Source organism: Schistocerca gregaria, chromosome 1, assembly GCF_023897955.1.
Source record: "Schistocerca gregaria isolate iqSchGreg1 chromosome 1, iqSchGreg1.2, whole genome shotgun sequence".
NCBI classification, from domain to species: Eukaryota; Metazoa; Arthropoda; class Insecta; order Orthoptera; family Acrididae; genus Schistocerca; species Schistocerca gregaria.
In genome coordinates, this window is record NC_064920.1 from 235,695,720 (window position 1) to 235,708,153 (window position 12,434).

Here is a 12,434-nt window from a genome sequence, read left to right on the forward strand (position 1 = left end):
CCAACAGGACAATGCACGTCCGCATGTATCCCGTGCCACCCAACGTGCTCTAGAAGGTGTAAGTCAACTACCCTGGCCAGCAAGATCTCCGGATCTGTCCCCCATTGAGCATGTTTGGGACTGGATGAAGCGTCGTCTCACGCGGTCTGCACGTCCAGCACGAACGCTGGTCCAACTGAGGCGCCAGGTGGAAATGACATGGCAAGCCGTTCCACAGGACTACATCCAGCATCTCTACGATCGTCTGCATGGGAGAATAGCAGCCTGCATTGCTGCGAAAGGTGGATATACACTGTACTAGTGCCGACATTGTGCATGCTCTGTTGCCTGTGTCTATGTGCCTGTGGTTCTGTCAGTGTGATCATGTGATGTATCTGACCCCAGGAATGTGGCAATAAAGTTTCCCCTTCCTGGGACAATGAATTCACGGTGTTCGTATTTAAATTTCCAGGAGTGTAAAAGAATGAACATTTATTAAATGGACAAGGGATATGTGAAATCTAATTTCAGAAGAGATGGGTGAGCATGATAAAAGCTTAATTATGGGATTGACTTGCGGATAGAGCCAATGACTGCAACAGTGGTTAGTTGTTCAAAGAAGGAACACAGAAAAGTAAGTACGAACGCCAGTAAGATCGCCAAACTACATAATGTAAGCAACTAGGTGGCTTTGAACCGTCAAAACGGTATACACTTGGCTCGTAGTGGAAGTTAAACAATATTGTGTCTCCACCGAGTCATGATTGCAAATGTCGACCCATTCCTACCACACTCGCACAGTGTGAATGTGGAAGGCGGTACCGGTAATGGCTCGAAATTCTTAGTTCAGTTAGCCCTCTATATTCAGTACTAAAGTGGAGACATCCTTTCGTACGACGGCAATACTCTTCTGGCAGCAAGTCTTTCCACTTCGCTCCTCATGCAACAAGTGTCCTCTATGTTAATGCTCTGGAACATGGCTGTCTCTGACAGAGTGCGAAACTCGCCGGTCATTAGTGGCAAACATTGCAAGTTTTATCCAGTAACAATATTATAATAAGATAAAAAAAACACTTACTCCTGCAGATGTCATTATAAACCAACAGTGCTGTTGCGTGGGAATGAGATTAGGATACCTCTCGCACTCCATGGTACGATTATGTAACTGACAAATAGGAATTCATACTTGTAGATGTGCATGAGAAACTGCATGGCCCTGTGTAAAGCCTAGAGTGTAGGGGTGGGCGAAGTGCATTCCATTCTCAGCTACCTGTGCTGAGTGTCAGCTTTCAGCCCTATCTAATTTGTGATGTTTCTCCCTATTTTTTAAGTAAGCAGTTGGAAACTTTCAGCTCTGCAGACAAAATAGCAAACTCTCACCGTAATAATAGACGGGAAGAGAAAAAGCAATCAGCTTGGCTGTCACTAGCACTGAATATTAACTGCAGCTTCGATGCTGCATAAGTGTGTCGACGCACTGAACAAAGGAAATGAGCATGTAACATCATGAAACGTGAAGTGTGACAGATTTGTGGAAAAGCTACCACATAACTGCATCGATACTAACGTATGCGTGGGTCAGTTGTATCGTCTATTTTAAGGCTTTGCTGTTCAGTATAGAAAGAGATATAAGTATGAATTTCATAGACAGTACAAAGCTCGTTAAGTTTTTCGCTATCTGATGCAAAACACAACATTTCTTAAAATACAATCCAACACCTTTGCTCTGTAATGATCACAACCATTAATTTTACATTATCGACGATATGCCATTTTCAAGAGGATGCTCGTAACGTTATAATTTTACACAGTAATTTCTTTGACAACGTAAGTTCGTCATTTAAATATACACTGAAGAACCAAAGAAACTGTTGCACCTGCGAAATATCGTGTAGGGCCTCCGTGAGCACGCAGAAGTGCCGCAAAACGACGTGGCATAATGTCTGAAGTAGTCCTACAGAGAGCTGACACCATCAATCTTGCAGGGCTGTCCATAAATCCGTAAGAGCATAAGAGGGTGCAGATTTCTTCTGAACAGTACATTTCAAGGAATCCAAGATATGCTCAATAATGTTCATATCTGGGTGGCCAGCGCAAGTACTTAAACTCAGAAGTTTGTTCCTGACTCTCTGTAGCAATTCTGGACTTGTGGGCTGTCGCATTGCTCTGCTGGAATTGCACAAGTTCGTAGGAACGCACTATGAACATGAATGGATGCACATGATTAGACATGATGCTTAAGTATGTGTCACCTGTTAGAGCCGTATCTAGACTTACGACGGGTCCCATATCACTCCAACTACACACGCCCCACACTATTAGAGATCCTACACCAGCGTGAACAGTCCCCTGCTGACATGCAGGGTCCATGGATTCATGAGGTTGTCTTTTTTCCCGTACACGTCCATCCATTCAACGTAATTTGAATCGAGACTCATCCAACCAGGCAACAAATTTCCAGTCATCAACTGGCCAACGTCGGTGTTGACAGACGCAGGCGAAGGGTGAAGATTTGTGTCGCACAGTCATCAAGAATACACGAAACGGCCTTGGGCTCCGAAAGCCCACATTTATGATGTTTCGTTGAATGGTACGCACGCTGACACTTGTTGATTGCCCAGCATTGAAATCTGTAGTAATTTGCTGAAGGGTTGCACTTCTCTCACGACGAACGATTTTTTCAGTCATCTTTGGTTTCGTTCTTGCAAAATCTTATTCCAGCCGCAGCATCGTCAGAGATTCAATGTTTTGCTGGATTCCTGATATTCACAGTACACTCGTGAAATGGTTGCAAGGGAAAAACCCTGTTACATCTCTGCCTCGGAGGTGCTGTGTAGCGCGTCCGGGTTCCCGGTTTCGATTCCCGGCGGGGTCAGGGATTTTCTCTGCCTCGTGATGGCTGGGTGTTGTGTGTTGTCCTTAGGTTAGTTAGGTTTAAGTAGTTCTAAGTTCTAGGGGACTGATGACTATAGATGTTAAGTGCCATAGTGCTCAGAGTCATTTGAACCTTTAGATGCTGTGTAGCATCATTCGTGGGCCAACTATAACGCCACGTTCAAACTCACTTAAATCTTGTTAACCTGCCATTGTAGCAGTAATATCCGACCTAACAACTGCGCCGTACACTTTCTGTGATATACAGGCGTTGACGACCACAGCGCCGTATTTTACTTGTTCACATTTGTTTGCACTTGAATTCGTATGCCTATATCAGCTTCTTTGGCACTTCAGTGTTAAAGTGCTGTTGCTGAAGACTGAGACGAGAACAACGTTTCATATCATTAAATCGTTGTCTGACACAAAAAGTGAACCACCATGAAATGTGGTTCGATATCAAAATGAGTTGGAGGGTATGTAAATGATTTATAGTTCCAGTTATGGGTGACAGACTGGCCAACAGAGTGCTTTAGTTTTGTTCGTATTTAGTCTTGCGACGAGGGCTGGTAAGGTATTTGAGGGGCATGAACAGTGTCATATACTGATAGATCATTATTAATTACAGGTAGGTGTTGCATACTCGTGTGAGACAGCTGTACCAGTACGTGATATAGTCTAAAAGCTGCCTTATTCTGGGCCTTTATTTAGCCATCAGGTCGAATCTTCGAATAACCAGTTTTGTGGACGTTCGAATGTGACAGTGGTGCTATGTTCGACAACACGAGAGGCAAAGTTCCGGTCGACCACATATGACCACCAAAAGGGAAAATCACCTGCAAAATTCTGTGTCATCCCGCACCCACTGCTCAGAGGTTAGCAGTAGATGCACTAGGTTCAAATGGCTCTGAGCACTGTGGGACTGTATATCTGAGGTCATCAGTGCCTTAGAACTTAGAACTACTTAAACCTAACTAGCCTAAGGACGTCACACACATCCATGTCCGAGGCAGGATTCGAACCTGCGACCATAGCGGTCGCGCGGTTCCAGACTGTAGCGCCTAGAACCGCTCGGCCACCCCGGCCGGCGTGGGCAGTGGGATGGGGCAGGGGAGGGGTGAAATTGTGGAGGTCCAACAAGTCGATTTTAATTGCAGTACCTATGTGCCGAGATGAAGATAACTGCACAGGATAAACGGGCTTGGGATCCTGCTTCACAACAGTCTACATACCGAAAACATGACAACGACAACGCCTTGCTCTGTCAAATTTCATTTCAGTTTCTCCTCTCCTTCTGGATGCTTAATTTTATTTTCTTAACCATTGATTATTCTCCCTGTAACCTATGTACTAGTAGAATGAACAAAAGTTGCCTTCCCTAATTGTTCACCTGTGTATGAACCATTTGCGCATGCATACTGCTAAGCTTCGGGAGCAGCCCTACTGACCACAGTACCTTCCCCCCCCCCCCCCCCTCACACGTGGGCCCCCTAACCTTCTCTCGCTGAAAGCCAATTCATGGCGGCCCTGAGGAGATTGGGTCGTGGTAAATAACGCGATCGAAAGCGCTACTCTCAGCTGGTGCATTGTGCCGACCGCAATTTAGAGGTTTCATTTCGGCACAATGCCTCCAATAAAGCCGACCATTATATTAAAATCGCGGTTTAAATTTAACGATATTTCCAATGGGACGGCCCCCCCAATAACGCGATGCGAGCGCTCACCGTGTGATGCACGCTAACTGCTACGAACAGCGCTTCAAGATCGCCTTGCTGCCGTTTTTTTAAAAAATAGCAGCATGACCCTGGGAGAACCGCGGCTGAACGAATTACCTCGTAGCGCTCGCCACTTAGGCCGCATAAAAACGGCATAAACTCTACTGGTCCATTCATTACAGACAAATGAAAAGCAATGTCTGATCCTGGAGTGCAGTAATCGTTAGCTGTGACAGCATCGATGCACACCGATAAAGAAACGTTCGCAGCTAATTACTTCCCCCAATAAATAGGTTACGAGAATGTTTCGTGTACGCAGTGTTCTTGAGCAGTCCCTTTCATCTGAATTTTTATGAGCCAAAACAATACATGTTCCTTAAAAAAAAAAAGTTGAGAGCGTCATCTCCGTGCTTCATACAAGCCAAACTGATAAATTCTTTTGTCAAAATAAAAATTAAGAGATGGAAAGTGGCGTTCTAATTTTCTCAAATTTTTACCCATTTCATAGAACTGCCTATTTCTGAAAAATATGAAGAAAGAATCGCTGTAATTTGTATAGCCACACATAAGTGTTTCGAGTTATGCACTTCCAGGTATTTCGCTAATTTGCTGAGAGATAAATTACTGAGTGTTGTCAGTTATTTGCTCTTCAGCGTTTCCTGTGGAAATAAATATGCAACACAACATCGTCAACTCGCGAGTTTCGAATCAAGAAAATAAAATAAATTAAACCTATATACCCGAGTTAATTGCTACGAAGCAAATATAATATATTTAGCACCATGTACGAGGGTCACTCCAAAATAAATGCACACTATTTTTGTAAAAATACAGTTTACAGTCCACATGTATGAAAGTTTTACAGTGTGTAGATACATCCTTCCCGCTTGTTTTTAAACTTAGTTCAACCTGTTCCTGTGAGTGGAGCCGTCACAACATGTCTTCACGATGGCTGCTACACTTGACGTTCGTCAGAAGCAACGTGCTGCCATAGAATTCCTGTGCTGTGAAACGAGACAGTGGGAAACATCTACAAGAGTTTGAAAAAGGTGTAAGGAGATGCTGCTGTCGATCGCAGTACAGTTAGTCGGTGGGCAAGCAGGTTACGTGATGAAAGGGGGCACGGCAATATTGAGGATTGTCCTCGCAGCGGCAGGCCTCGTACCGCACACACTCCAGACAATGAACAGAGAGTTAACTAATTGGTAACAGCTAACAGACGCATCACAGTGAACGAATTGTCACGCTACGTTGGGATTGGGAAAGGAAGTGTTTGCAGAATACTGAAAGTGTTGGCGTTAAAAAAGGTTTGTGCCAGATGGGTTCCTAGGATGTTGACAGTGGCTCACAAAGAAACAAGAAAAACGGTATGCAGCGAACTTTAGGAACAGTACGAGAATGGTGGAGATCAATTTTTTGGAAGAAATATGACAGGTGATGGAACATGGCTCCATCATTTTTCTACAGAGACGAAGAGGCAATCAATGGAGTGGCATCATGCAAATTCACCCAAGGAAAAAAAATTCAAAACCACACCTTCCGCTCGAAAAGTTATGGCTATAGTGTTTTTCGATTCCGAAGAAATATTGCTTGTGGACATCATGCCAAGTGGAACCACCATAAATTCTGATGCATATGTGACGACTCTGAAGAAACTTCAAGCTCAACTGAGTCGTGTTCGACCACATCGGCAAAAGCAGGATGTTTTGCTTTTGCACGACAATGCACGCCACATTAAGTCAAAAACCATTGAAGCGGTCACAAAACTCGGATGGACAACACTGAAATACCCGCCTTACAGTCCTGACATGGTTCCACGTGACTATCATCTCTCTGAGAAACAGAAAGACTCTCTTCGTGGAACAAGGTTTTTTTTTTTAATTTGATGACTCCCTCGTGCACGCTGCCAAACAGTGGTTCCAGCTGCCAAACAGTGGTTCCAACAGGTTGGTCCAGAATTTCACCGTGCGGGTATACAGGCGCTGGTTCCATGATGGCATAAGGCAGTTGAGACGGATGGAAATTATGTGGAGAAATGAAAATATTGTTCCTAAAGGATGTATCTACACACTGTAAGACTTTCAAACATGTAGAATAAAAGATGGATTTAAAAAAAATACTGTGCCTTTCCTTTGAACTGACCCTCGTAAATGAGTCCTGTGGAATGAAATTTACTGTATGCAAATTGTATGGTCACTTGGTTCTATAGCACTAGTAGCTTATATATGCGTGTTATCCTCAATATAGTTATACGATCAGACAGCCGATGCAGACTCAGACCACAATTTAGTAATGATGAAAATTTCAACAGAATCGTCGGCAAGCATCAATGTGAAAAGAAGTTCTGTACTGAAGAAATGATGACTTATTATGTGAAACTTTCCTAGGCTAAAGATACTACAATAATGAGTACTACAGTACGCTGTTCTGTCGACAAGAAATGGACATTTCCAAAGAAGCAAACACATAAATCTGATAAACAACCTTAGGTACTGGAGTGTTGTAAGCAAAGTATAGCTACTCAACGAGGTCCAGTGTAGTTATTACTGTATGGCAGCGAAAGTTGATAGGTACTCTAATGCGTTGATGAGTAACCAATTTATGCAGCAGAAAAATTAGTTGGAGTTTTGGCCATTAGGGGCAAATCTGTCGCTGTAAATGAACGAAAGACGTACAGAAATGGTTCCATACGTAATGGATTAGGCACTGGACGCGGTCAGGAAAGGTCAAACAAGTAAGAATGGCACAGTGTTCATTTTTTTTATTAACCTCAGCTTACACAATACGACATGCTGTGTAGCGCCTTATTTCCACCTGGTGTCCAAATACGGAATTAAATTTTTTTTCCAGCCTAAATCGGTTCTCCATTAAAGCATTTGCACATTTACCGAGCTGCGTTGCCATTCGATAATTGCGACCCTCATTGGACATCCCTGAGTAACTGCACTTTAGTTGTAACCACGCACTGCGAAGATCCATTAGGTAATTGAAGAAATATTTCAGGTGATCGACGAAAGAAGGAAAATATATACTTTTGTATACAGGAAAAAGAAAGAAGTGCATAGAAACTAAAGCCGAATGGTTGCCGGAAGGCTGCGAAGAAATAGAAAAAGGAGGAGTAATTCTGCATACAGGGAAGTCAAAATTCCACTCATAAAGAACGGGAACATAGTGAACAGGTGGAGGCCCTCCACGACGGGAGGAACTGTCTCGAAATCTAACAGAAGCGAAAATCGGTGTCTACAAGGAAGAAGGTGGAAATCCGGTATTAAACTGAAATATTAACAGAGTTTTGGAAAACTTGTGAACACACTAAGCAGAACTAATATCTAACATTCGTACAGATACGGCACATCACTGGAGAAAGTGGAAACTATATGATTGCTCAAGTTAGTATATAGAATAAGTGAGACTAGAGACAGTTCCGAAAACAGCGAAGACAGATTAATGCGAGAATGGTTCAAATGGCTCTGAGCACTATGGGACTTAACATCTGAGGTCATCAGTCCCCTAGAACTTAGAACTACTTAAACGTAACTAACCTAAGGACATCACACACGTCCATGCCCGAGACAGGATTCGAACCTGCGACCGTAGCGGTCGCCCGGTTCCAGACTGAAGCGCCTAGAATCGATCGGTCACACCGGCCGGCTAATGCGAGAACTATCGTACAATCGGCACGGCGTTCATCTTACTTAAAGTTTTTACTTTTTGGAGTAGCATTTCTATTGGATTTAAATGTCTGATCATAGCTCTGTAAAAAAACAAAAAAAAAAAACAAAACAAAAACACAATCTTGTACAGTAATGTCTCAGAGGTTTTCATGGAACTGTTGTCATAGACATTTGAAAGAGGATGACCTTTGTCTGGTGTGCATGTGAGGATTGTTCCTTCAGGTGACTGTCCTAGACGTTATGGAGTCATCACTTCCAAATTTAGACACCATTCAAAGCTCGCGACAGAGTTGGGATTCGCACTTTAGAAGAGGTGAACAATTAGATTCACTTTGTAATCTAAACCCGCGACTTGGTGAAATATCTCCCTACTGCCCTTAAATCAATTAACTACAATAGTACCTCTAATTCAAAGCGGAATGTTGTTGAAGCTTTGAATATTTAACGTATCTTAATTGTAGCTCAGAGGGATGATATTCTTTTTAATGAATGCACACATTAGAGTCTCCCTTGATTCAGAAAATTAAAACTATTCATCGATTTTAAAATTGTTCCTTGAAATGATACTAATTCAGAATTCAGCAGAAATTGTACTTTATGTTTTTTTGATTTACTGTTGAACTTTTTTCTGACAACTCATAGTTCATTCAGTGGCGTTTATGCAACTTCGTTCAGAAACTATAGGTCATCTGTTACTAGCACCTTCTTTCACCTTCACAGACCGTCCGCAGCCCCCACGTGTGCTTCTACGGCACCGCCGATGGAGAGTGGTCGGGAGTCGTATTGCCACGTAAATAAATACAATTGTAAAAATAAAAAAAGGTTCTCGAAAGGATTTTGAAGCTGTTCATCATCGATCAGCACCATCTACGAACCAGAGGAAAATCCAGGGCCATTATTTTTGATTCTCACGAGTAAAACGCTAACATAGTTTTAGGAATAATTAACAAAATATGTTGTTGAAGAGGGAAGACACCCATGCCTTGCACATTCCTTCACAAATGTGTAACAATAATAACACGAGGTGAAGAAGAATTGAAAATTAGGCAATGACGGCTGTTAACAGTGGCTAGACTACAGAAAAGACTTTAGTCACTGCATCATCGACCATCTAGCACAAGCTCTCGAACTTAAGTCAAATATATTTCAGTTCCTCCTTGGGGAATTCTACACTACTGGCCATTAAAATTCCTACACCACGAAGATGACGTGCTACAGACGCGAAATTTAACCGACAGGAAGAAGATGCTGCGATATGCAAATTATTAGCTTGTCAGAGCATACACACAAGGTTGGCGCCAGTGGCGACACCTACAACGTGCTGAAATGAGGAAAGTTTCCAACCGATTTCTCATACACAAACAGCAGCTGACCGATGTTGACTGGTGAAACGTTGTTGTGATGCCTCATGTAAAGAGGAGAAATGCGGACCATCATGTTTCCAACTTCGATAAAGGTCGGATTGTAGCCTATGGCGATTGAGGTTTACCGTATCGCGACATTCCTGCTCGCGTTGGTCGAGATCCAATGACTGTTAGCAGAATATGGAATCTGTGGGTTCAGGAGGGTAATACGGAACGCCGTGCTGGAATTCAACGGCCTCGTATCACTAGAAGTCGAGATGACAGGCATCTTATCTGCATGGCTGTAACGGATTGTGCAACCACGTCCCGATCCCAGAGTCAACAGATGGGGACGTTTGCAAGACAACAACCATCTTCAAGAACAGTTCGACGACGTTTGCAGCAGCATGGAGTATGGGCTAGGAGACCTTGGCTGCGGTTACCCTTGACGCTGCATCAAAGACAGGAGCGCCTGCGATGGTGTACTCAACGACGAACCTGGGTGCACGAATGGCAAAACATCATGTTTTCGGATGAATCCAGGTTCCGTTTACAGCGTATTCATGGTCGCATCCGTGTTTGGCGACATTGCGGTGAACGCACATTGGATGAGCGTATTCGTCATCGCCATACTGGCGTATCACCCGGCGTGATGGTATGGGGTGCCATTGGTTACACGTCTCGGTCACCTCTTGTTCGCACTGGCGGTACTTTGAACAGTGAACGCTACATTTTAGATGTGTTACGACCCGTAGATCTACCTTTAATTTGATCCATGCGAAACCTACATTTCAGCATGATAATGCACGACCGCATGTTACAGGTCCTGTACGGGCCTTTCTGGATACAGAAAATGTTCGACTGCTGTCCTGGCCAGCACATTCTCCAGATCTCTCACCAACTGAAAACGTCTGGTCAATGATGGCCGAGCAACTGGCTCGTCACAATACGGCAGTCACTACTCTTGAGAACTGTGGTATCGTGTTGAAGCTGCATGGGCAGCTGTAGCTGTTCACGACATCCAAGCCCTGTTTGACTCAATGCCCAGGCGTATCAAGGCCGTTATTACGGTGAGAGGTGGTTGTTCTGGGTACTGATTTCTCAGGATCTATGCACCCAAATTGTGTGAAAATCTAATCACATTTCAGTTCTAGTATCATATATTTGTCCAATGAATACTCGTTTATTATCTGCATTTCTTCTTGGTGTAGCAATTTTAATGGCCAGTTGTGTATTTTCATGGAGTAGATGACGCAATGTTAAGAGTGCTAACCTGTTTCACAAGCGAATCGACAGTGTTCACCTCATATCTGTGGCTCATAACACGAGCGCCATCGTAATAAAATTGGGCAGATTTCCCGCAGGTGAGCATAGCGTAAGATACATGACAGTGGTCGACAGGAAATAACGTGGAAGAGCTGGGAGAGCAGCCGTGATCCATAATGAGTAAGTTCTATGTTTATTAGTTGTAAAAGATGTGCTGGAGAAATCACTATTGTCACAGGGCACCGCTATCAGTATTACGGCCGGTGGACTGCAGAGAATCCAGCCACCAACAGCGGATAGCCGACGGCCGGGCAAGAACACGGCGCGAGTCATAGAGTACATAATGGCGACGGACGAAGACTAAAATTACATAAAAGATTAAAAAGTAAAAAAAAAACCACTGGTATGTTACATCTTCATGTCCGAAGAAACACTGTGCCGCAATTGTCCAAATCTTCAAATGTGTGTGAAATCTTATGGAACTTAACTGCTAGGGTCATCAGTCCCTAAGCTCATACACTACTTAACCTGAATTATCCTAAGGACAAACACACACACCCATGCCCTGGGGAGGACTCGAACCTCCGCCGGGACCAGCCGCACAGGTACCGCGATTCGGAATAACACAGTCTTTGCGACATCATCTTTATCCGCCAACACTGGGAAAGCCATTTTCAAGTAAAACCTCTCCCTTGTACGGGAATATACATAATGAATATTCGAGCACAGGTTGTAGTCACATGGTTGAGGAAATTTCGATGTTTGGGTGTAGCCATGAGTCGTGCTCAGATGGCTAAACGGTAAGGAGAAAATGGTTCAAATGGCTCTGAGCACTATGGGACTCAACTGCTGTGGTCATTAGTCCCCTGGAACTTAGAACTACTGAAACCTAACTAACCTAAGGACATCACACACATCCATGCCCGAGGCAGGATTCGAAACTGCGACCGTAGCAGTCGCACGGTTCCGGACTGCGCGCCTAGAACCGCGAGACCACCGCGGCCGGCGGTAAGGAGACTGATCGCGATGAGCGGGAAATGCAGGTTCGTGTCCCGGTCCGGCACAGATTTTCACTGGCGTCCAGTTGCCGGGTGTTCACTAATTATTAGATTCAGATAAATGTGAGAGAGTGAAATCAGTACCATCCGCTGCATAATTGTTATACTTATCAAGAGTACAACTACAGCCACTGAAAATAACAAAGGTACCAGTACTAAAAATAATAAAAAGCAGAAAATAAAGAAGAAGAAGAAGAAGATGATGATAGATAACTTGCCTCATGAAAGAATTGTTTTTGTGGAAATTTGTCGCTTTGTATTTATTAAAGTACAGTTTAGGGCAAAAAAGAAATAACGTCTAAGCTTTCGCAACTCTCTCTTCCACATTTTTGTGTAAGTGGGAGTTTTTCTGCTTTTCCACTTTTTCGAACAAATATAGAAGATTCCTAACGGATTTATTAGTTCATGAATTCACTTCCGTGCTGGAAATCAGATATTCTTAAGCTCCACCCACACAACAACTTATGCCAACTGTGAACTCCCTTGTTGGATGTTCGCTTGTTGTCAGGCTTATTTGATTTCGTC